Below are 25,966 nucleotides of genomic sequence, written 5' to 3'. Positions count from 1 at the left end.
TGTTTCTGCATTCATCATAAATTTTCTGATTTCCCGCATCCGGCCGGTGACAAATTACAAAAATTTATTTAATATAACTCGACTCGGAAGTGTGCAAACGTCGCTGCGGTTGAGGCTATACGTGAAGCGTAATTTCCGATGTAATAGACGCCAGAGTGAAACAAAGTTTTCCCATTATGTTACATCTGACGGTATAGAGTTTGTTTGATAAGCTACGGTGCATCGATTTTTACCGCAAAAATACAAAACTCTGTATTATAAAACTTGGATGGAGCTCCTCCTCTCCGTGTAATCTTCGATTTTGTTTTTTGTCAGCAGAGATTACAGAACAGAACTCTTTGCTGTACTAGCGCCACTATATTGCAAATCTTCGTACAGAATAACAAATTTCTGCCCCGATAACGAAACTGATTTTGTTTTTAAATTTTGCAGGATGAATGTAATATAACAGCTTAAATTCTTCTAATGGTTAATATTGTTATCGTAACTGTAATAAAGTTTGGCAAGTCCAGTAACAACCTAATTGTGTCTCAAGAAACGGCACCAATGTTTGTTTTGAGAAGTGGAAATTTCTATCCGCTCTTCTCTTTTTAAAGTTATTTTCCAAGAAAAAATATTGCTGCTCGGCCGACAACTTCGTGGTCTGCCGGACAAAATGGGACCCATAAACTCTCGGCCCACTCAAAAACTATGTCAACCCTCATCGGCAATACGTCGAAAACCGTCTCGAGCCATCGTTTTCGAAAAAAAAACTGTAGTGGCAAAGGAAGAAAAGTAACGTACAAGAAAATTGAATAGACGATTGCAATTGGATGCAATTGGAAGTACACAGCGATAGTGAAGCCAATTAAACGATCGAAGAATTTTCTTGGAATTGGGATCAACGTTCTCCGCAACTCGAACTAATTAGTGAGATCAAGGGAAGGGTGTTTCACCGGCAGCAGATACACCGTTGTTGTTCGTGAATTTAATATGACGCGACATTACCGTTTCCTCGAGAGATCGGAAACGGTAAACATTAGCCAGGTACGTGCTCAAGCTCTGTTTGACGATACTGCCTTACGTCGAAAGCAACTGGTCCGATCAATCGGCTCGATCCATTGTTTGACACACGAAAGCTGCTAGGTGCTTAAGCACGGCTTTCAACGTCGAGTGCTATTCGACCGTAAGCACGACGCTCATTTTCCAGTTTCCTTAAGACAAAAGCCGCCGACTTTGTTTTTCGTTCGGCGTTGATTACCTTCGTCGAAAGATTAAGTCTCGATTCCTTCGATCCCTGTTCTGCTTTGTCCCAAGCTCCTCATTAACCCTCGGAAATCCGGCTCGAGCGTTCATCGCGAGTGCGTTTTTCGAAAAAGTTTGATGCAGTACTTTTACACAGTATTTTGTAATCTAATTATTCTTCGATGTACATTGCTTATTCTTATTTATTTCACTTGGTCAAGATACGTAAAGTGTTCTTCAAACAGAGTTGCTTTCCTTTTAATTAGCACGACAAAGTCGGGCATTTAAGTTTACTGGCTGGGAATGATTTAAAACGTAGGGCGATTCGTTGACGATATTCGTTTGTATAAAATAAGTCATTCATAAGAAACCGACAGTGAATAAAGATGAATGTTTTCTTCTAATTGCTTCAGCAAGTGGAATATTCTTAAATTTTTCTAATTTCATCACAGCTTTGTGATTTGTCCATTCATTTTTTTTTTTTAATGCATAAAATCGGCTGTCCGATTAAATTAAATTTTCAATCTGAACATATAATAATAGTCAACGAACTAATCGACGAAACAGACTATTATTTCACCCTTCTTGTAGTAATAAAAATTTTTGTATTGTACAAACAGATGTTCAAGTTGCAGGAGATCTGACGCCGTGAGACACAGAGACATTACAGAAAAATTATGCTTCGCCGCAGTCCGATTCTCATCCTGGCCGGTCCTCTTTTTCGCTCCCGTTAAAAAATGTGGTAACGCGTTTGTTTACAAAGGCTTAGGTCTTAGCAGCGGGACGACGCGGCGCAGCGTGCGCGCGCATAAATCTTTCCGGCGAGGTGGTAAAATTCAGTCGGGCATGTACGCCCATGCACGGCTGATTTTAATGGACCACAAAGGGTTAATTAAAAAATCGCACGGCCACACGGAACTGTGATATTTCTCTGTAAACGTCACCGCAACCGCACGTGTGCACCGGGTCCCTGCAGACGAGGCATTAAACACTGCGGTTCCTCGCGTGTGCACGCACCGTGCTAACCAGAAAATTAGTCCCGATGGACTAATTTTCGTGGCTGATACTCGGGCCCGGCTACGCGTGAGCTCTGCATCAGAATTTTTATTTCTCTCTCTCTCTCTCTCTCTCTCTCTCTCTCTCTCTCTCTCTCTCTCTCTCTCTCTCTCTCTCTCTCTCTCTCTCTCTCTCTCTCTCTCTCTCTCTCTCTGTTCTGTTGCCTCCGTAAATTTCTCGGCTCAAAATTAATGAAATCCGCCGTGTTTATCAGACGTCCGGCAACTGTGAGCATATCTCATCGGAAGATTTCGCCTCGGGAGACCTTTCTAATCTACTTCAGCTGTTCGTTTCTGTTGAAATTCAACGATACCATAGCGTCTTAGGCATAAGGATTTAGGCGTAAGGGGCGGTTCTCCCAAGGACAGAAGGACTCGGGCGGGGTCATAAAGTCGAGACCGTAGTCTGTTAGTCAGTCTGGTAGAAGCATCTAGCCTGTGCAGGTCGCAACTTTTGAAAGAGCTTTCACTTACACTATTTACATAAGGATTGAACACTCGATACGCGGAAACATTGTGCCGTTATTTATACCAACACCTTTATAATACTAATAAAGTATATACGGAATAAAGTGTAGTTTGCCGAATAACGTACTATTAAAGAACATTTCCAACAGTTTCCAACTAATTCTAATCGCATTACGAAATTGTCACCGGTCAAATTAACGACGAAGAAAGCAGTCGCTCCGTTTATTTTATGCCCATATAGTCTGGTGCAGTGCTGGGCACGGTTGGGGCCCCTCAAACGCGTGCTTCCCCCACCAACCTTTATGTCCCGTGTCTTTGTTGCTCCACCATACGTACCTTCGTAGCAGCGACCATAGTCGCCAGATTAAGTCTCGGGTCCCCACTCCAACCTACTCTTCTACCGCGCTATTCCCCCACGGCTTGCCTAACAAGGTCACGTGACTAACCCGCTACTGGCAGAGAGAGGGTAACTTTTTCCCCTCGATTCGTGCTCCCTCCCCTCATCTGACGACTATGCTCGCGACAGGCGAAGCGCGGCGTCCTTTCTCCATGGCAACGGCGCTCACTGGAAGAGGAACGGTTTCGCCTCGATCGAAGCAAATGTGCTCGGCCCACCGGTCCAGCGTGTACGTTTCAAATTACAATAGGTAGGGACAGGCTATAGAAATGGGCGAGCTAGAATTGGGTATGGGTGTGTGAGTGACGAGTGAAAATGAGGTACGAATGGTTCAGATAAGAATGTAATAGTTCGAAGTGTGTGAAACCTAGTCGGTTTCGTAGCCACGAGGCTGAAATAAATAAATAAATAAATATTATCATTGTATGTCCGTTTCCGAAAAGTAACAATAAATAACTGTATATTATAAATAGATTGCAGGCCTTCGTGCGAAGTACCATTTTCATACAGAGCGGCCCATAAGTTCCCATTCAAGATATAAATAACTGTTACTTTCTGATATACAGGATACACACACTGAACATATTAAATAGAATTATTTGATTGAAGATTAATTAATTTATGAATAATTTTCATACTTTTGACAAACGAGACATTTATGCCCCATGGTAAAGAAAACTTCTAAAAATAATTAATCAAAAGAAGCGTTTAAATATAGTACGTACACTGATGAGAACACGAATGTAATTTATTTTTTGTTTTAACCGAGATAACCAACGTGCACAGTATTTAGCATGCATAATATATTCGTTACGTTACGTTACACACACTACTTTTAACATACTTTACCTTCGCGTACGCGGCCACTTACTTTTTCACCCATTTTTTCCCTTGAATTTTTCTTTGTCTAGTATCCTTCGTTCTAATCTTAAACTCTATTGTTCGACTGTCTTTCCTCGTGACTTTTCTCGTCCTGTATTCTCAAACAATTTAATCGTTCAGCAGTTTCTTTCTTTGGAACATATGTAATATCAGTTTTTTATTCTGCGATGAGTATCCGTTTTACTTAGCTCACGCATCGAATATTCCAGTACCTTTCCTTCGTGTTTCGGCACGGTTGTACACTTTCTATTTGCTCTCTGAACTTGTATCTCTTTTATTTCGATCGTCCTCTTTCTTATTCTCGTGTATTATCTTTGCTATTAAACTCTGACTCTCCTCTGCTCTACTCTTGCCCGGATATCTCGGTGTCCCCTTTCTTACATATTTTTCATATTTCTTATTATACTTAGCCTTTCCTTTCTTATCTTGCTATATTGCACTTGCCTTTGTGCCAGATGCACCAGTGAATAATCCACTATCGTCACGATAGTATGAGAATATAATACAAAATCGTTACAACACGCCCTTTAAAAAAAAACATTGGAGCTGATAACGAAGATTCTGGATTATATTAGTTCCACGATTCATATCAAATAAAACTGATGTTAGCTTTGAACCAGACTGGATATGACTTTAATTGAACATTCGTCTGTCGATAAAACTGAAATGGGAGTTCATATTCCTCTGAAAACCGTTAAAGGTACGTCTCGTTGGAACTGCGAAAAAATCATGTGGTTCCTATAAAAAAGTGCTTGTGCCAAAATTAATAGAAACCGTTAATTCTTTTTTGTTTTTAACTAATAACTAGACTGCGGATCTCTATAGAAAATAAAAATTGTCCAAGTTAATTATAAGAAACAGAAGTTAAATGAAAATGTGTATTCTCTTCTAATCATTTTAAATAGTCGAAAATAACGTAACAGTATACCTAAATTTTTGTAATGTCTTTTGAAAATAAGAAACAAAACTGAGAATTATTTTTGGTAGAAATTATCGATACAATTCTTTTTAAAAACTCATAACCAAAAAAAAAAAAAAGAAACGTTTGAAGGGGTTGAAAAATAAGAAACATAAATTCGAGATACACATACTCATTACGAATTCGCTGTTTGCATGAACGCAACTCTTGATCGCGTCGTTCATTTATGAATATAAATTTATTTTCCTTGGAAGGAAAGATACTTCTTAAAAAAAAAACTCCCGTAAAATGTTATCTCGCGCACGTAACCCACATTCGGTTCTGAATATTTCATTAGAGTTGTGCCGCACAAACAGTGTGACGACGTTCACGTATTCATAGTGCCGCGCGTGAGCATAAGAATTTGAATAAAATGCGGTAGGTTCGGTGACATTCTGAATTTCGTTCATTCCGTGAAACTTATCAAGCGATTGAAAATTAATAATAATGCCACAGTATTTTTCACGAGAAAACACTGTAAAAACGGCTGTATTACTAAATTTTGTAATAACTTGTAAATCTCAAACGCACAATGTTTTATTCTACATTTATTGAAATTACAAAGATGCTTCCATTGATAAATTGTCAGATAAATTTCTTCGTTCTCACATTAGCACATATTGCTGTAAAAATTGCGAGAAATCAGAATAAATTCAGTCTTTTAATTTTAATAAAACCACGGATAGCATTTTGTACTGTTGTAGTGTTCAAATGCCGCATACTTCGTGCAAACATTTTTCTTGATACAACCAATACGCAATAAGTTATTTTAGATTGTACCAGTTATTAGTGACCTACCACGTGTATAGATCTAGTATTAACAAAGCCTTGGCACAAATTACCATGATTATGATGTATCGATTCATCACCGAAGGCGAATCGTAAAATTTCGAATATACTCTATTCAGATCGTTGAAATGTACTGCGCATAATGTTCCCTTTGAACCCGCAACCATATTTTCTATTACCTCTGCGGTATTGGTGGGCGAAATCTAGGGTGCATCATAAACGCAACGCGTTACATGTTTAGTTCGCGTCGATACTGTCGATAATACGCGCGATCTCCCCGATTTTCGGCGTCTCCCCTAAATAATCCCCGTCGCGGTATAAATCAATCTAATTTCATGAATATTCGGGGGTGGGGGAAAGAGGGGTGGGGGGGACGCGTGTCCAACGTGTTATAATTTCGGATCCACGTCGACCCGTATTAGCGTAAACACGTGTGTCGCCGTTTCACCGACAAATCCTTCCGCATCCGGTCCTAAAATCGGAATTACATTACCCGTTGCCCGGCCGAAGTTTCTTGTTCGTCGATCTTGAATCATGACCCCCGCGATAAGCCCACGATAGTTCTCGCCCGCGAATCATTTATTACGATTACCTGTTCCGTCAACTTCCGATTTATCTATTCCACCGTTGGCCACCGTGCAACACCCACACTCTATTTATAACATACAGTCTGTCGAAAAAGTCTCCGCACTTTGAAACCAGTTGAAACAGCTTCAGCTTTTTTCAGATGTTAGAAGGATTATTTTCCTAGCTGATGTGCACAACAATTTTCGAAAAAATTGCATTTTAGCGAAATATAGAGAATTCTAACATGCGCATGAAAAAATGTTGTCGCGTGTTATTCTGTCGTTTCGTCGAAAATATTCTATTATTGTTTTCTCACGAATCCGCTGTGTGGGACTATTTTTAAATCGAGGAGGGTCGCAAATGCCCGACAATATGGTTTTCCTCACCGAAGACGTGCGAGTCCCTACGGCTTCTTACACCGATAGGTATCTGCACTGCCTATCTCTATGCAAAAGAAAAATTTCCTGCATCAATTTCAAGAGACAGGAGTCAAACGGTCATTTCATTTTTTCCTTAACAATTTCACGAAAATAAAGATAGTACGTTAATATTATTCAATTCTTTTCATTTTTCCTCCGTTTTAAAAGGTAGACGCCTACCGCCTACCGTCTACTGCAGTGGTTTTCAAACGTTTTTGTCTGGTGGCACACTGCAATCGTTAAACAAAATTCACGGTACATCTATTATAATAATTATTTCTTTTTGCTTTTTACAGTTAGTAAAGATACGAATCGAAATTTCGAAGCACCCTTGTGTCATAATTGCAGCACCCAGTTTGAGAACCACCGATCTAGCGATAAGTTGGATTGAATAGAATATGACGTTGGATCAACTAGTTACTGTAAATATTCAGCAAAAATACAATAAAATACGACCGAGTGATAAATTGTTAGTTAGAACGATGTTTGCACGCGATAATGAAATATTACGTATTCCGGAGTCTTGAATTTTAGCGATTTGTTTTCGTGGTTGTATTATCAAAACTCTCCTTTATGTATACGGTTTTGGGATACCACCTGCGCCCCAATCAACCAGCTAGAATCGAAGCGAGGCAGAAAATATACGAGAAAATGTGCAAATGTTTGAGTTTCCCCCGATTGCATACGTGCGGCCGTTAGGAATGCGGTCACATGTTTAGAATAATCATTAAATAATTCAGGAATGGATTTAGACTGTTGGTCAGAAAGTTTGGTATGACACGGTTAACACATTTTGATATAATACAAACTAAAAATTGTTATTTCATATTAACGTTAATTTAAAAGATTTCTCGATGTTCAATAGGCATTGAACGCTCACGCAGATGCACAAAAACCCAGATATTCACCCCAATTTGTGTTGAAAATTTTGTTTATATTCTCCGGTTAAGAAATCGTGAAATTATTTTGGATTCCTATTGAATACTTTTTATAGTTGCAACATACAGATACATACCGAAAATTGGAAAGTAGGTGTCAAGACGTCAAAGTCAGGGAGTTTGATAGAAACTATTTTCTGTCAATACCACAAATTAAAGGAAAATTAGTTTTGACTACTATAGGCAGCCGTTATGGTTTCCAAGAGAGGGTGGACAAGTGATTAAATTGTGCGTAAAATTCATACGCGTTTCTTAATTACGGTTCCCAAAGCTCGGACTTGTCCCTTTGAGGTCTAACCAGCAATTACGATGAGCTATCATTCCTCGCTCCCTTTATCGTAGCTAATGGTGCATTACGGCGATAGCTATAGACTTACACCAACCACGATGGTTATACTTGTTAACTGCCTTAATTGCATTTCGTGGAGCATGTAATATCCGTAACGCTTCTTCTGGTAAAGCATTTTTCATTGAATAAATATCCTTAGCAGTAGTTAGTCATCGATTCTGTTCCTATTTTAAACTTCCTGACACGTTATATCATTATTTCATCTAGTATTATTTATTCTATAGTTTGAGCCATTCTCCTGTTTCTTAGATTGTTAAGTGAAACCTTTGACAGTAACAAGTATTTCCAATAGCTATTTGTAATGGCTGTACGACAAAATGTTTCAGACAAAAATATATTGGTATTAAATGAACAATTTATAGATGTAAAAAACTGATAAATATCATTTTTCCACAAACATTGTACACATTTCTTTCACATATATCGAGACATTACCTTGCTAATTAATATCTGTTGATATGTAAGTTCTCTTTCTAAATTTGCAGTTGTAGGCCGAAAATCGTGAAAAACTGTAATTTTCACCATTTTGAATCGTTCGTAACTCGTAGCAACACAGTAAGGAATTTCGTATAAATGTTCATATTTCAATTTTAAGTTACCTCGGAAATGGCAAAAAGTGATAGAACAGAGTGGAGAATGTGTTACCGAATAAATCTATGAACGTATATCTTAATTTTATCTTTGAATTATAAATTAAAAAAGCTACGAACATTTGTTCCATATCCGGCACGACTCTGCGAAATATATTTTTCAAATTTTCATTACAGGTAGTACCAGAAATGACTAATTACCGGTTCCATTCGTCTCGGTTGCGAAAATAGAACAAGCGACGCGATAAATGGTAGCAGTGGCGTAAGTTTCTGGCAAGATCGCTGGTCCAGCAGCGTTTCCGGGTTTCGCATGGTGCGTGGTGTTGCAATACGGTCACCGCTACAAAACAAATGCGTCCCTTAGCGTGCCGCTGCGCGCTAAGGGACGCATTCGTTTCGCGACTCGCGCGTTCCACGCAGAACGCACGCAGGCCGGTTTTCGACGGTAACTTCGTTTCGACCGGATTCCCCGTTACATTACTTCATTAGCCCGGTCGATTTGCGAGCTTGAACCAGTTGTATTTTATTCGTTTGAAATCGAAACCGACCAGCGGAACGCGGCCCGCACAAAAAAGCTTCTCCACCTTGATCGAACGTTTTTCACGGTGCACTTCCGTTTCGATTTCGTCGCCGATTCCCGCCAACTGAATTATATAAAATTAAATAATTGCGAGACGATTGAATCGAGTTGAATTTATTGAAAGAACTCTAGTCGTGTCGGAGGTCTGTTTGTTTCTTGTTCAATATCAATTTGTGGCATTTATTTTTGTGACGTTTGCTCCTCGACAAACTTGAAGCGATGTTGCAAGTCTTACGCCACAATCAGGACTTGTTCCCCCACTCTAATTTCCCCTTCTACCGCTTCTGCTTTCTCAGATTATGTAGTACCTAAATAGATCGCTTTATTGCATACTGTGAGTACAATTTTGAAAGTAAGGTATTTTATTTTATGCCAAAAGATTTAGTACTGCGCTTAAAAGACTCGAAGATCACTATAAAATAACAAAAAAATTTGAGAAATGAATTTTGGTGTATGCATATAATCGTAAAAGCTAATTTATATTGGCAAACATTATGGTTTTGCCAATCATTTGCTTTGTCAAGAAATATTTGAAATACAAATTTTAATTTGTTCAGACCTTTCTACATTGTACGTTCGTGTTTCACTTGTTTCGATCCTATTTTCTAAGATTCTAGTTGAACAGCGTTAACCTTCGTCCTTCTTTCGAGTTTTTAATTATAAACCTTTTTTATATTGAGGGTTTTAAGCTCTGCTTTTTAACGTTGTTTGGACGTGATTCTTCTAGCGTGCACGACAACATAACACCGCAACGTTTTTTAAAGGCTGACGATCAATTTTTCCATCACCGACATGCAAATATTAACAACGGAGGAGGGACAAAAATTGATCGATTAAAAATTACTTCTTTCGTTAAAAAAATATTGTATAAAATAATTTTATATCTCGTATGCGTGCATAGGTTTTATACTATTTCGCTTATCTGAATTAATTTTTTTTTCTGCGATTTCGTTTTATTCGCTCCTCGGTCGACAGAGGCATTAAACCGGAGATACGCAAACTCATGAAACCTTGGAATGAGATTAGAATATTTAATGGTGTTAATTTACCAGCGCAATTATATTTCTGAAATAGATACGATTGCGTCCAATTCGTGTCGTGAAGCTTCATAAACGTTTCCGGCGTTTAAGCCACAATCGCGCGGTTAAATGTTATTTTTAATTTTTAAATTGGACGCGTCCGCTCGCAAACATCGTCTCTGTTACTTTAGAATAACAGTAGAACCTCGTTTATCCAAATACGTCGGTATACAAGACCGTTCGGACAACCGACGAGTTCGGTTAATAGAGCCTCGCTAATTACTCTCACCATCGGCTCTTATTTGTTGAGAGATATAAGAAAATTAATGAAAAGTGTACTCTGGTAAGAAGTTTATTCTTCCCTTGGTCCTAAGGTAAATATTATATTCAGGGAACCCACCTCCGATGACCTTCACATATGTTGTCAAGCGCGCCTTCGTCTTTCAAAAGGTTTTAGCCGTCGCTCGATTTTTCTTAAAAAGTTGTTAACAAAAATATACCGATGCTGCTACGAAGAAAATTCTTACTGGAATACACTTTTCATTCATTTTCTTCCATGTCTTGTAGTGTTGCCGCGGGGTGTGATAGAGACTCGGTTAAGAGTTCGTGTATGCGAGGTTCAGCACTAATTGGTTCGTATAAACGAGGTTCTACTGTATAATGCTCGTGATGCGGGGCGTGTTATCGCGACGCGACGCGAGGCACAACACTTTCAAATCAGCGTCGCGTCGTTTTCCCGATAGGTCACGTCGGAGACTTCAATGTTGCTATTTTACCTCTTCGTAAGGGAATCGGGAAAGGAGCGACGCGCAGGAATTCAGATGTATCATAATCACTGGGAGACCGGTCGATCGTATCGAGAAACGTCGTACTTTTAAGCCGATTTCTCACGGGACAAGGTATTTCGCTAACGTTGCCGTTGACGTAACGCCGCACAGTGGGCGAAAACGCGATTTTGGCGCTCGAAAATGGAAAATTTTTTTTGTTTTTAAATAAACGAGCGATGGAGCTGTTTTAAGAACACGACCCACAAAAGGCCGGCAAAGTTCGAGGACAAAAGTTAAGAACGTGAAATTGTCTCCTTTCGCATGATTTTTCCAATATTCAAGTGCAATTTAAAATAAAACTACCAGAAATTACAGATTTACTTCAGGAATATCAATGCAGAAGGACAGATACATTAATTCCACCTATTCTATAATTTGTTCGAAACCTGTGCAATTAACAAACACCGTGTAAATTGAAATTGATTTTTATTGCAATTTGAAGCTATAAATGTTACCTTTTTGCCTATTAAATTTCATTCAATTATCTCTAATGGTTTAGAAGTTATTATTTTAGAGCGCGAAAATGGCATTTTCGGCCAGTGTGCGCCGCGCCTCGCCGGCCAGATAACGCGGATTCATAATTGGTATCGCGTGGCAACGCAGCGAACCAAAACGCTCGTACTCGTGTCAGTACCGCGTGTGACAACGTTCCATCATGCTAAACAGGAGACGTTATTATTAAATCGGTCTTGTTCCGCTGTAAGACGACGATGTTTGTTTCGCAATAAGAAAATCGCTATCCCCTTTTCTTGTTTCGAAGTTGTCCGCTCGACACTCGAAAAGGTACGTTATATTTGATCGTTTTCCAACGAACGATATCGCTGCTCTGCCAAACACTTTGTAGTTTGCCGCTACATTCGAGCCTCTGGCACATTCTCCCCGTTTGCTCCCGGCCCGCTCCCGGCCCGCTCGGATACAAAGTGAAGCCGCATAGGGTACGCCGCACCGCAATACGCCGAGGGCCATCCCGAGCCATCGACTTATAACGGAACAAAACTGTATGACCTAGCCTTCTGTGCTATCATAGGTAGAAATCGAGTTGAAGCCATACTGATCGAGAAAAAAAGACTGTTGGCGCAAGTGTATTACGATTAATTCGAATTATCGCGAAGGTGATCAAATACGGTTGACCCTCTTTAGCGTCGCGTTTTTCTGTCCGCCAACCAATGTCGCCAGATCAAGACTTGGCGCTTCACACTAACTTGACCATCTATTTCCCACGTTTTCAAATATGTTGGTGAAAGTTTCAAGAAAAAATAATTCAAAAGACAAATTTTGTTGGTGGTTTAATATTGTTCCGTCGTAAAAACCCTCTGCAAAGGGACGTCAGTACAACCGTGAAGGTCAGTTAAACTAACCACCCGCGGCATAATGACCATGACCGCCATAAAAAACCTACCGTAGTTTGGCGTAGTCAAAAATCCGAACAACCTCAGCTGACGATCGCATGTTGGCCTGCGAACCGTTAGCGTAACGAAATTTATAGTTTTATAGCCGTAGCCGCCTGTAACCAAATGTATCTTCCACTCCCACTCTTCCTAATTTTCCACCACTTCCAAACACATCCTTCAACCAATCATAGACAACTTCCTAAGATCACACCCACATCCGAGCCTACCTTATTCCAAAATATGGTAACAACAACAGAACTGTCTGATACACCAACCTGACTAGTACACCGAGCTGTCTAGAGCTATCGAGAATTCGAATTCCTTCAAGCACCGAGTCTTGCATTTTAGAAATAAAGACTAGTTCTCCGGAGTTTGAATTTACACTCATTCGCCGTTAAACCATTACCCAGTCGCGAGCCGATTCTCCCCAATTCCGGGATCGACGCGACACCACAAATATGCTTTAGCCGTTTATAATATTACCGTACTTTTATTTGAATTCTTTCAAACTGCGGGCCTGCATGCATTTATGCCAGTATGCGAAATGCGAGAAAACTTGTACATAAAACTCTGGATCATTGTGCATTTATGACAGGATCGATTATGTCGAATATGGAAAAATGTATCCCATGTCGTCAAAACTTAATTAAGAATATTATTTTTATTATAGACTATCATTGAATAAATTTCGTATAGTAACTGAAACTACGTACAGTCGTCTTTAGTGCTCACTAATTATAGCGTCCATGTTTAGTGTTGTGTTAGAGATTGAAAAGAACTTTTTGTCATGCAAAATATTGGAGTCTTTTATTTTCGCGTTTAAATTGTTCGAGCATAGGATAGTCTGTGTTGGAGTACATTTTTTACCGATCTGCATCTTCTTTTTTCAATCACGATCTTTTGTAGTCATTGTCGTGTGCATATAAAGAGTGTCGAGAACAAAGACGATACGCAAGTTCAAAGTGCTGTTGGGACAGTGAAAATTTGAAAATTCTCTTCGTTCGGTGAACGAAGTTTCTATCCAGTGACAGGTGCCACTCTTTATCGAACCAGAAGTTCACGGCAAAATTTGAAGGGAATTCGAGAGAGTTGAACAAGCATTCGATGATTGTTTCTCGTAAATTTTATTCTGGTATACGCGCGTATGGCACGTGACGATCGATGCTACTCGAGGCGCGATCGTTGTATAAATTTCCCATTTGCTTTTCAAGAATTTTAGTCGTTCTCTGGTGGCCGAATAAAATATTTACGTCCCCTAATTATCTACGCACCAATTTGAATACTCGATAAAGCTGTTAATGCGATTCGGGGGAATCGCGTAGACCGAGGAAAACGAAACGTGACAAAGTGATTGAACGTTCACGATAAACGATAAGCACACGTGTGTAATTTTATGGAAGAAGGTCGGTGATACCGAGCATTCGTGATATCGTGTCGTAGACTTCAGACTGGAACTAGTTTCTAAGTTATCTCGAAATTCCTGGTACATTGCATTTTAATTTCGATAAGTGTAAATGTCGAAGAAATTGTGTTCCGGGAACGGAACCATTAACGAGTACTAATAAAGTGCAGTTAATTACATTCGGTACAGTCTGTAAACGTTATTAAAATACGACCGACGTGATAGTTCCCGGAACGAAACGGATTTCGACGCGCGATACGCGAGCTCGCGTGTCTGCGAGGGCACGAGGTCGAGCCTACGCGGTTCGGTATTATCCGCGAGACGGTATACGAAGACGACTATACTCCTCGTGTCCGCGACTCCTCCGAGGAAGACTTCCGAATCTTTAGCTGACGAGAAACTGCCCAAATGCTCGAAGCGCCTAGGCACGCGCGAAATAGATAGAGAAGAAGGACGGTCCGGTCCCTTCGAAAGACCGTTACGGGCAGGAAAGTAACGTTGCAAATTTTACAACCTCGCGGTATGTGGGTAGATTCAGGATTTCGAGGTGCGCGACGTGAGATACGTTGAAGAACAGGTAATTGTTTGGTGTCGGATAAACAGTCTTTCCGTGTCCAGGGGCACTTAGCTATCGGTTGAAAGGTAATCTTCTTTTCGAATTCAGGAAGTTGAAACAAACGAGTCAGTGATTCGTACACTAGAGATTTTCGCGCTCGCGTTCGCTCCTTGATGGGGAAACACCGGTCCGCGAAATTTTTATGCAAATTCGGCACGCCGAAAGTTCCGGGGGATTCTTTCGTGTGGTTTGCGCCAGCCAGCGACAGCTATTACGGAAAGAGTGCCACGGAAACGCTGAAATTATGGTAATGAATGTATCTCGAATTGGACTGTTTTGCATCGTACACCGCGGTTGCCGTGCATTCTGCTTCCTTTTCTATGTCCCCCTTTGATGTCCGCTGTTTTATACGGCCTTGATTAGTATTCGTTTCCAGTCTACTTTACACACAACAGATTTACCCAACGAACTGTTTACCAAAGCATTCGAGTTTTAGGACGATCGCTAGCATTTACATATATTCAACGTCTCCAAATTAATTACGGAACGAAACAGAAATAAAAATAAAAACTGTTCCCATTCCTGTATAATGTCGCTTCGTGGCAGAGCAGTTTCAAAATCTATTTCTTCGTGAATCACAGTTTCGGAACGTCGATGATCTTAAAATTTGTTATTAAGCTCATCGTTCTGAACAACTTTTTCCTATACATGTCGCTATACTGTTGCGATGAATATAGCAAACTCTATTTCCCCTTTAGGGCCTTTCCCCTTCCCCAGACCTAAGCAAAATTCGTTGAAAATGACAATACAAACTTTAGTTATATGTAATATGTACGGGAAAAAATTGTTCAGAATAATGCCCCCAATAATACAATAATCTGAGGAATTCCCTACAGTATATATAATAATTACCGAAACCTAGAGTTTAATTGTTAAGTGAACGGACTATCGGGAGTTAGTGTCTTTTTCCAATTTAAAATGGCTTTAGGATTATTCAGAACAGTCTGGAAGAATTAATATCGACTAAAGTTCTATATATTCATGCCGGAAGACATACTTTCGAACATCAACTCCGAGAAGGTAAATATCGTATTACTAGCAGGGCGGACTGAAAAGTTTCGCCACTGGCTGAATAAAAAATCAACCGCCGAGAAAGATATTTCAATGGGACGGAAAAAAAAAAAGAAAGAAAGAAAATGGTGCATAAACATTTATTCACCGTTTCTGAGTAATTACTTTTTCACGTTATCACCACCAACTTCAATACACTTGTGTCAACGTTTCATAAGTTCCGGAGTGAAGGTAGTTCTTGTTCTTCTTCGAAAACCGTTGCCGCACCGCAGTTCCCGTTTCTTCATTAAACCCGAAGTTTTGACCCATGAGATCAGCTTCAATTGTGGAAATAATTAGGAGCAAGTCGGAGGATGATTCGGCTGCTGCCTGGCCGTGCTAGCGTAGTTAATAACGGGATAATGCTTTTGGAATTTGCGAATGGTACTTGCAATTTATAACCCGTAACTTGCATTTTTTTTAGTCTACAATTTATAATATTCGATTCTATTGCAGTGGATCCAAAAAGTAAATTGGCGATATTTAACTTTCTGTAATTTCGTAGAAAATAATCGTACAGCGATCAACTCGGACTCGTGTTAAAGCTTGAAGATTTTACTCTAATCGTAAGATATTTTCGCATGACGTAGCAGATGGGAAACTGAAGATTCATTTTTCTCGTTAGCAGGAAAACCGCTTTCGCGAGTAGCGAATTTCCAACGAATGCGGATCGCGTTAACGCGACCATTTCCTCCACTTGATCGACCCAGTACGATTAAAAAGATTTACGTTATCTGTTAATTACTCGTAAAGTCGTTACCAGGAAGAGGTCGCGCTTCGCTTGCTTTTCCGCGACGACGACGCTAATTGGTTAATGCTATCAGCGACAGAGCTCTCCTCGAGACTATGAAGTATCGTACATTATCGGGACGATAAGGACTTGTTGACCGGAAGGACGCGTGATACCGCGCAGATGTTCCACTTTCCTCCGCATTTTCCACCATTTTCTCTTCTCCCGTCATATTCTCAGACTTGTGCGGCATTTTTATTTTGCTTCCTCGAATGGCTTCCAGGCCGGCGCGCATCGATCGTTGATCGAGCCGCAGTAGGTTCTCGCTGGTTGCGCTTCCGATCAAATTGAATTTTGTTCGCGCCACGCGGCAAATGTGGCTTGCAATTAGTGGAAATGGTAATTTCGTGGAGGTGTTGCGAGTCGCGTCGTGATTGCTTTTTTATATTGTCACGTGTACAGGGTGTACCAAAATTATGCGTAAAGACTGTCGCGGCTGAATTCTGTACCTTCGGATCGGTGAAGATCTGTTTGAAAAATTACGCGCAAAATTGTCCTCGACCGTGAACATTCGGTTCGTGTGAAGTAATCCAATGGTCGAGCCATTGTTTGAAATCTTCGTAAGAGCTAAGGTACTGCTAGGAAAGACCGTGCTGCATTGATCGGAATAAATGGTGATCTGATGGGGCAATATTCGGTGACTATGGCGGGTTTTCTTGAGAGGTTTCGGAATGTGTGGTCGTTGTCGTGTCTTTTTGCACATTCTCGCCACTTTTCTTTCAATGCGGCATCCATTGATAAACGGCAGAAACTTATTCGAGTAGCCAATATCGGTACGAAGCTAACAGTTGTCTTATAAGGAGCAACGATCGTTGTCCGATTGTTTATTCGGATTGAGAGACAGCGCGACAAACTTTCTCTTTCTAAATCGTGACGGTGAGCGAGCCACGGAGCGATCACGGATTTTCGAGGGATCAGCGACGGGATTTCGTTGCATAATGGCACCGATTATATACCATTTTTCCGGCACGAAAAAACGAGCAAACCGCAGCAACGGGTCGCGCGCGCATTGTGCAACCGATCGGAGCCTGCGAAATCGCCGCTTTGATAGAGAAACGTGCGCTTTAACGTCTGGAACGACAACGATTATTTGATTTCGCTCCGCGCGCGCTAATAATGAACGGTAGCCGATCGTGTAGCACGGTGTAACGAGCTCGGAGCAACAAGAAACTTTCTAATAAAATCGTATCACGGGAGTAACAAGCGTCGTTGCGAGCGGGATGAAATTTTAGAAATTTAAAAGCGCGCAGCTCTTACCGTGGCGAATTAATCGCTGCGGAACATTTGTTAATTGTCCGTGAACGCCGCGCCGGCGTGCCGACGAATAATTAGGACAGAACTGGCTTTGTGCTATATACCGAATTATAATCCATTCAAATTTTTTTTAATTCTTATCAAATAGGAGAATTTGCTCTTGAGCTGCGCACTTAATTATAAACTATACACGTAGGTTGCGTTGATCGAAAACGTTGTTTATGCCGATTTATAAATTTTAAATTGTATCAGGCTGTCTCGAAAGTTAGTTTCGTTTTCGATTAACGCACACGATGCAAATTCAACCTAGTTTATCAAAAAAATTTAATATGGAATAGATTATTCGAATAAGTGTTATAATTTATTCGATTCGATTAATTTTGTCGCGAAATATGTGTAACATTTATAATTTAATGGTACGGTAAACGAGGAAACAAATAAATAACGCGAATGTCAATTAATTCTTTATTTACGGCTATATCGATTTTATCGGTGGTTTAATTAAACTTTTACCATTCGCAGGATCGATACGTTCTCGTTGCTCAATTATTGCAAATTTCGTGTAATGTGTATGTAAATTGGATTACCACCATAAGTCCCGTTATTTCATCAGAAACTTTAAATGACATGCATATCGATGATTACCTGTTTTGCTTCCGGTTGTATAGGATCGATTTTGCTAACGCGATTCCCCAATATTGTTATGCATTTGGATGCGTTTAACTTTTCGTTGAAATTGAAGACTCGTCGTTTTGATAATTTTGTTGGTATAATTACGAGTTTTAACTAACACTTTAATTATGTTGCGGATTTTATGCATTTATGAAAAAACTGTGAAAACATTAGAAGAATTCAAGAGAATTATATAATTGATTTAGAGAATTCTTATCTTGCAGGAAAAACCTCGGTTTAATAAGTCAGTAACTTTTCAACTTGTAAAGACTATGATTTTAAGTCTCGAGTCGTCGCACAGCGTTTTATTTATATATAACAGAGGTTCGATATTTATTAAGTTAAAATGATTACATAATTTTGCGGAAACTGTGTTTCCCGTGTTTCTGTGGAAATGTTTCAAGGTTAACAATAACTGGATGTGCCAGGAAAGCAGAGTAATTCGAACGAGAGGTACATTCGCGTCGCAATAAAAATGTCCTTATTCCGCTCCTCATTATTTTCGCTCGAGCGTGCTTCATCTCCTGTTTCGCGACTGTCACCATATAATCACAGAAATATTGCCAATTCCGACGTTATCGTTATCTCTGCTTCTTTTTATTACTGCGTCGTCAATGTCGCGGCTTTATTGCTGCCGATTCTCTCGGAACTGCAAATGCTTTGAAAAAACATTTGCTTCCATAAATCAAATACGCATTTATTATTTTTGAAAACGGCAGGAACATTCGAATAATTCTAGTTCGGTATTACCTTCAGCTTGTTGAAATTATTGAAAAAGGATGGAATGTTTCTTGCAGCTGCTGCAGAGAATTTTTATTTGACAATATACTTCGGAAGAATATTTTTCTGTTAATCGAATTTTCTGTCCTGTCGATGGGTCGATAGTCGTTTTCTCGGCAAACTTAATCGACGTAACGGACACCATCGATTCCAGGATGTTAGATTTCAAAGCAAGCTCGAAGCAGTTTTAATTAATTGGCATTTCCTTCGGAAATGGCGACACCCGACGAAATACAGGAATTTCGACTCGACACTTGTAAATCTCGAACGGTGACAAGTTCCGCGTGAAACGAACGGAAAAGCCGACACCGGGCTATTTGAAAGCGGAATCGTAGCTCGCGTTTATCGAACCGCCCAGGCGCCTTCCCGCAATCGATCCCACCACGATAGTTTCTCGCAGAAAGAACCTATTCCATGATAAATTGCTTCCGAGACTTTTAATACACTGCGGCGCATAAATAGCATCATCTATATTTTTCAGATTCTTGCATTACCAGTGAGCGAGGGTCCCTAAACAATTTATTTCCCATTGAAATTACCCCTGAGAGACCTTGTCACAGAAACCCGTATAATTCAATTAAACGAACAAACATTGCTGTTCATAAAATCTCGGACAACATGACCTTGAGATGACCTTCAGTACCAATTACTGTCCCTATATTAATTACACTTATTTTTATAGCATAATGAGTATTATAAAAAAAAAAAGAGATACATAACACAGATATTAACCGATTAACCTTTTTAAAAATATTCATTATGCTTTAAAAATGAGTGCAATTAATTATATGCACAGTATCACCATAGTAATCGGGTCCCTTACTTTACAAATGTTAAAATTTCTGGAAAACTTTAATCCTATAGTTATACACCGTCGTTTGCACAGGTCTTTGTGAAAATCGTTGCGCTAGATTTGTGTGCAGAATCATGCGGTCCAGAAAGTGTTAATCGCGCCGCGCTAATTCGACCTTGTTGTTCTCGCCTGACGCTTCGATCCCCTCGAAAACCGGAATAACAATTCGCGGGGATGGCGACTGGTCGCGACCGCTGGATTCGTGTTGCTTCCTAGTTAATTTTTATTCGGCCGAACCTGTTCGCCGTGTGTAATAGGCTCCGGCAACAGCCGGGAAAATGCCGGTGATATTTAATGCGCGTTTCCACGCGCGCGGCATTAATGGGGATTTCTTGTTCCGCCGTTAATCGTCTCTGAAAGCGATTCTGATTTCGAGCCGTTCGACGTACAACAAGTTTGTGTTTCGCGCGTTTGACTAGGCGCGGGATAAAGTGTACTGTAAACAGGCTCGAACCCGCCCGGATAGCTAGCCGGAAACGTTTTGTTTTCATTTTCGAATAATTTTCGAGCACTTCGAAAAAGACGAGCGACGCTTTTAATCCTCGTACTCCCCTCGACCGATAATTGACCCATTTCTTGCTTTTAGATACTCTGAAATGTTTGATTTCTCTCTGGCCATGCTGGCTTTTACATGTTCAAAAAGACGGTAACGTTTTTACGATCGGACCAAACGACAAGAACTTTTTCGAGACTTTAGAAGGATTGGTTTACCAGCTGATGGGAAAATATTTTTTTTTTAAAATTGCAATTGGTCAGAATCGTGGAGGAAATCTTAAACTATTAATTTTGTATAATTTATTAATTTATTAATTTTATAATTATTAATTTTGGCTAGCTTAGACGCCCTTTATATTTTACAAAAATAGCACGTGTCAAAAATGTAGAAAGATTAAAGTGTAGCGTTAGACGAACTGAAATAAATAGAGATCGTTTTATTAAATATTAGGTTCAGTTGTAAATGACTTGGCAAAGATCGTCGTCGCTGAATTCAATCGGCATATAATTTGTGTCTGCCGTATGTTCTTTATGTATTCGAATCACGTTTGAAAGCTGTTATTACACTTAGAAAACCCTTTGTTCGTTAATAAGACACTTGTAAAACACTTGGGAGCACCAGACGTTTGAATGGATGCCCCCGAAACAAACTTAACATTCGATTGAAAAATAAGTTTAGCGGCGCAGGTTGCGTCACAGATCGACTGCAGACAGAGAAACACGCGTACGTTAATAATTCATCTTAATATTTACTCTCTGGGACCCTCGTGTCGCTCAACTTGAGGTCGCAGTGTTGTAACACAAGTGTTCCAACATGGAGGACAAAGTAGAGCGTCCTACAATTGGTTGTTTTCTTCTTTTGTGTAAAGCCGATCCGGTATTGCATAATGAGGGATTTAAACGAAGGCAATTACTGTGCCTATATTAAATAAAATTATTTTTAAAGCATAATGATTATATCTATATGTTGTATATCTCGTTTTCAATATCGATTATGCTTTAAAAATAAGTACAAGGCACAAGGCTTACAAGTACAGGCACGGTAATTGGGTCCCCTACCCTATTTGGTTTATACTTGAAGTAGAAATTCAACGGTGTCTTTTATCTAGACACGAACGAATTGTTTGGATTTAGATCATTTGAACGCATGAGTTTTGACACCAGCAAAATAAAATCCGACGAAATAAAGTAAGGAAAGTGATATTGTTTTATTATTCGAAAACTTGATCCACAGATTGGCGAACGAATTAACAACAAATGAATGCAAACAACGCGCTATTAATTCGTACGGTAATGTTCATGCATTCTCCGCCGTGCTTTAATTTTCAATGTATCATCAATTTCGCGAGCATACTATACCTTCTTGTTCCGGAAAACTGCAGAATTAACGAAAAAGTTGGTATCCCAGCCACTACCTGTAGCACGCAATAAATTTCATAATTATCAGAGCAGCGGAGGCAGCAATTTGCTTATGAAAATATTCAAATTTCTATAGTTGAATAGCAGCGCGTAACGGGATTCATTAATCGAGAAATGAAGTGGCGCGTCTAATGAAGAAGGAAGGAAAATTTTATATGAAATACGTAGTTATAGAGAACGCCGGTTGACGTAGAAGCGGTTTTTAATGACATTCGGAATCGATTTGATCGCGAGGGCGGCCAGGCCCGAGCCAATTTGCCAGCAGAAATATTCAAATTTCCAGCCAGGCGAAATACAAGACGAGGCGGGATACGCCGGGTGGCGAGTTTCGTTAATTGCAAATTACCTGACTTTTGATGCGAAGTCTCATCAGGGTAATGCGTCTCCGCCGATATATCACTGGCGAGACACACCCTCCGTTGTTATCGGCACGGTCTCGTTTACAAATAGGCGAGTGCAACTCGCGAAATTTATATATACCTAGGTCGCGGGCGCGCGCGCGCGCTCGCGCGTTATCTTGATCGCGTTTAAATTCCCTTGACGGAGGAATGAGAGAGCAGGCACGCTGATCAAAACTTCAGATTATCATTCTTCTCGATGCTCTTCTTTGAAATAATATCGGTATACGTACGCTTTGTGAAATGAAATTGTATGGCCGGATAAAATGGTCAGAAGTACCCTTGAAATTAATTGGGAAATCATGTTGTGTACAATTTTAACCATATATATCGACCTGAAGGGTAATTGGACCAGCTTTTGGGCTATTTTCTCTATTTAGTTGCATGTGAAAATTTCGAAAAAAAATCGAACAAACGTCAAATACATGGACACATCTACCGCGATTTGTTTTGGATTTTTAAGTTGAAGATCCTACTTGTAAAAAATCAGGAAAATCGGAAAAATACAGGTTTTTCATCGAAGTTTAAAATCGACATTATTTATAGTTTGACAGTCTCAATGTACAGTTGCAAGTAATGTTCATGAATTTTTTCAGATTCTTTGGTGAGGTGGATTTCACTAATTATGTTGAGTTTGTTGTTCAACTGTTTTTGTGAATTGATAAATTTCCAACGATACTAATATACTTACAGCACACATTACATTTAATTACGCTTTGATTTTACAATGGTTTTTCACGGGATCTTTCCGCGGGAAAATTTTTTGTTACCACAGCGGACCTCCACAAAAATCTGGACAAATTCACGAGGAATGTTTGCACCTATACCTACACACCGATGATATGAATTACGTCGGTCGCTCTTAAACTCCAGTGTGAAATCTGCTTTTTTCTGAGTTTTTTTGTGGTTTTTGATTTTTTACAACCCGGATTTTCAACTTGAAAATCCGAAACAAATTACAGTATTTGCGTTTATGTATTTGACGTCTGTTCGAGTTTTCCCCAGAATTTTCACACGCAACAGGAGAAGTAAGGAAAAAAACTGATTTTTCATTTGACCCCAAAACTACCCCCCCCCCCCGGTCGAGATATAATGGAAAAAATTTTACACAAAATTCAAGAGCACTTTCGACCATATTCTCCGGCTATTCCCTTTTCTAAGTGAAACAGAAAAAATGCAAGAATGTAATTTATAGCATAAAGATATTACACAAAGGATAAGATGTGGACCCAACCAAATTAATTAATATCATTTTTACTTTTATTGGATTCGATAACTAGATTGCAATTTTTATGAATTCATAATAGAAATGGGTAGGTGAAACACAAAAGACACAATACCATTTAAATCTCGAATTTGTTTATAAAATAAAGAGGATTTTCAAAAAACAAGAAGATTCAAGGAACAGTGTCTTAAAATCAGTTTATAATTATTCGAAATTTCTATGCTTGTGATTATAAACTATAGCTTGCAACACACTTTTGCAAGTCTAACAAAATAAGAGAAGTGTAGCCACAACTAAGAGAAACATACTTATTAGTAGAAATTGATTAAAATTCTTAGCATTGTGCAAACTTCAAACATTTCTGTATATTTCATAGTCCTTGAATAGCTAAATAAATTGAGATAATAGCAGATTGAGATGCATTGTTGTTTCATTACCAAGCGGAATACCAGGACGTTTGCCTTTTTTTATTGCATTTAATTTTCACGCCAGCGCATTTTATTCTACATTTAAACCGATGGAATGTGATAATTAATTTCGCGCCATGAAAATTCTGCTCCAAGAATCAGATATTCGTTTATAGGAAATTTTGTCTGTGTTTCAATGGCGAAATAATTTCATAGTTTCGGTAGTTACGAACATTACCAAACATATACATGAATACTATATATTCAATGAATATTCAGACTTCGATTAAATTCTAAGCGAATCATTTCCCCCCATTGCCTCAACGTCACTAGCGATTGTTGCAATCGTAACCGCGTTTAACTTTCAATCGACTGCGCTGAATCTTTTCATAAATATTTCTACTTAATCTAAACGTTTCGACCGACACGAAGCCCACTTTGCGGAGCATCGTGCGTTGTCTATCTCCGCAAAGAATGCGAGACGGAGATTCGTTGGCCCCACCCGATATCGGGAGGAGGGTAATTAAAGGCGAAAATGTAAGGTCGCCGCGATAACGGCGCTATTAAGCTTACTTATTTCGTGGCCGCTCGCCTCGCCATCATTACACCCTCGCGACGCTTCTGCTCATTACGCCGGCGGGGGTTCGAACTTCTAATATCGCGTTTACGATGCCACAAAGCGCGTGAAAAGTTGCCGAGATAACGGCCCAACGAGCACACGTACCGTGATTAGCGGTAAACAGTCAAAAATGGACGCCAATGAAGGCATCTCGTAAAAGGATTTCGCTAATTGCGGAGAGACAGAGAAGTTTCTATACAAAATAAAAATTTGGTCAAGTCAGTTGTAGGTAACAGAATTTAATAACTCAACATTAATGGACATAATAACAGTCTTAAATTGTGTTACCGTCTTGGCAGTTCGGTATTTTACCTATTCATTTTTGTCATAAATGCATCAAATTCACAGTCTACTTAATTAGACTGCAATAGTTAGAATTATTGTGTTTGGAGGAGGTTGTGATTTATGTTTAGAGAGATTTTTCGAAAAGGCACCGTTTTCTTCGAAACTGCTGGAATAATTTCAACAAAATTGTAACCGATTGCAGTGTTATCGGTAGACTGCGAATGTTTATGCAAATGCATATTTTTATAGAAAATCAAGGTGGTAATATATCTGGTGCCCCACCCTATATGAAAAGTTATTTAGCAAGTTAGTTAAAAACACAACAGTGAAAAATGCGTAAAATCCGCAGTCTACCGATGAATATTCATTCGCAATAGTAACCGGTTACACAATTTTGTTTTCTAATGAGGGTATAGCGATTATTCAAATTCGTTTGCTCAGTGCGGGCAACGTCGCGTCAGGAATCGCTGCAAAAAGTTTAATCGAAATTTGCAGTTTTGGAAGCCGAGAAAGTAGGTTAAAAGCGAATGAGAAACGACGTTATACGACAGACATCTGCGTCGATTTATCTTACGAAACTGTCGAATTAAACTGCGTTTAGAAATTTATCAAGAGGTTCTTGCGAAACAAAATCGTGACATGGAATGATAGACACTCGTTAAATACTGCGAAATTTTCCTCGAAGATGTTTTCCAACTTTACTTGGATAACCTGACCCAGTTGCTAGACTCGTCCTGGTTACAGATATCCGAAACCTTTAAGTGTCTCGCTTAGGGGGATGAGCGCAGGAGCGGACAAAATACATTTTTCACTTCTCATTGGTGTACGCTGTGTACACTGGACGTTGAACAAATAATAAACTCTTAGTCGAATAAAGAATTCCATTAGACTTGCGGTTCGTTAACGAAAAGGAGCATTCCGAGCCATTCGACAGAAAATGTTCAAAATCGCTAAGATAAATTACCGATCGCTGTTTCTTGCACATTGATTATTGCTAAAATAAACTTCTACACCAAAACTGAAGCTGGGCTCTTCAAGCGATATGCACACGTGTAATAAACCTGCAGATTTTAATGGTAATTCTTGATGAAAACGCTTCGTGACATTCGCATTCTAAAATCAAACATCCCATGCCACAACCAACTAAAACAATGTAACAAAATGGCGGAGGTGCCTTATATTTGAGTACACAACAGGTAATTATTCGGAATCGGCGAGGAATCCCCTATTCCGAATAATTACCGTAGA

At 39.5% G+C, this 25,966-nt stretch overlaps 1 protein-coding gene and 1 long non-coding RNA gene across 3 annotated transcripts in view; one reads left to right on the top strand and one right to left on the bottom strand.

The window, feature by feature from the left end:
- Positions 1-22,188, bottom strand: part of LOC143361473 (uncharacterized) — a 37,716-nt gene extending 15,528 nt beyond the window's left edge. The window contains exons 1-2 of the long non-coding RNA XR_013083462.1: positions 22,131-22,188; positions 21,725-21,780 (exon numbers count right to left, since the gene is read on the bottom strand). This is a non-coding gene — a long non-coding RNA (uncharacterized LOC143361473). The remainder of the gene's footprint in view (positions 1-21,724; positions 21,781-22,130) is intronic.
- LOC143361311 (furin-like protease 1) overlaps positions 1-25,966 on the top strand; it is a 318,740-nt gene that overhangs the window by 64,967 nt on the left and 227,807 nt on the right. The gene's annotated exons all lie outside the window — the stretch shown is intronic.

Source organism: Halictus rubicundus, chromosome 1 (genome assembly GCF_050948215.1).
Source record: "Halictus rubicundus isolate RS-2024b chromosome 1, iyHalRubi1_principal, whole genome shotgun sequence".
NCBI lineage: Eukaryota > Metazoa > Arthropoda > Insecta > Hymenoptera > Halictidae > Halictus > Halictus rubicundus.
Note: the sequence above shows the minus strand (reverse complement) of the source record. Positions and strands in the feature narration are given on the sequence as shown.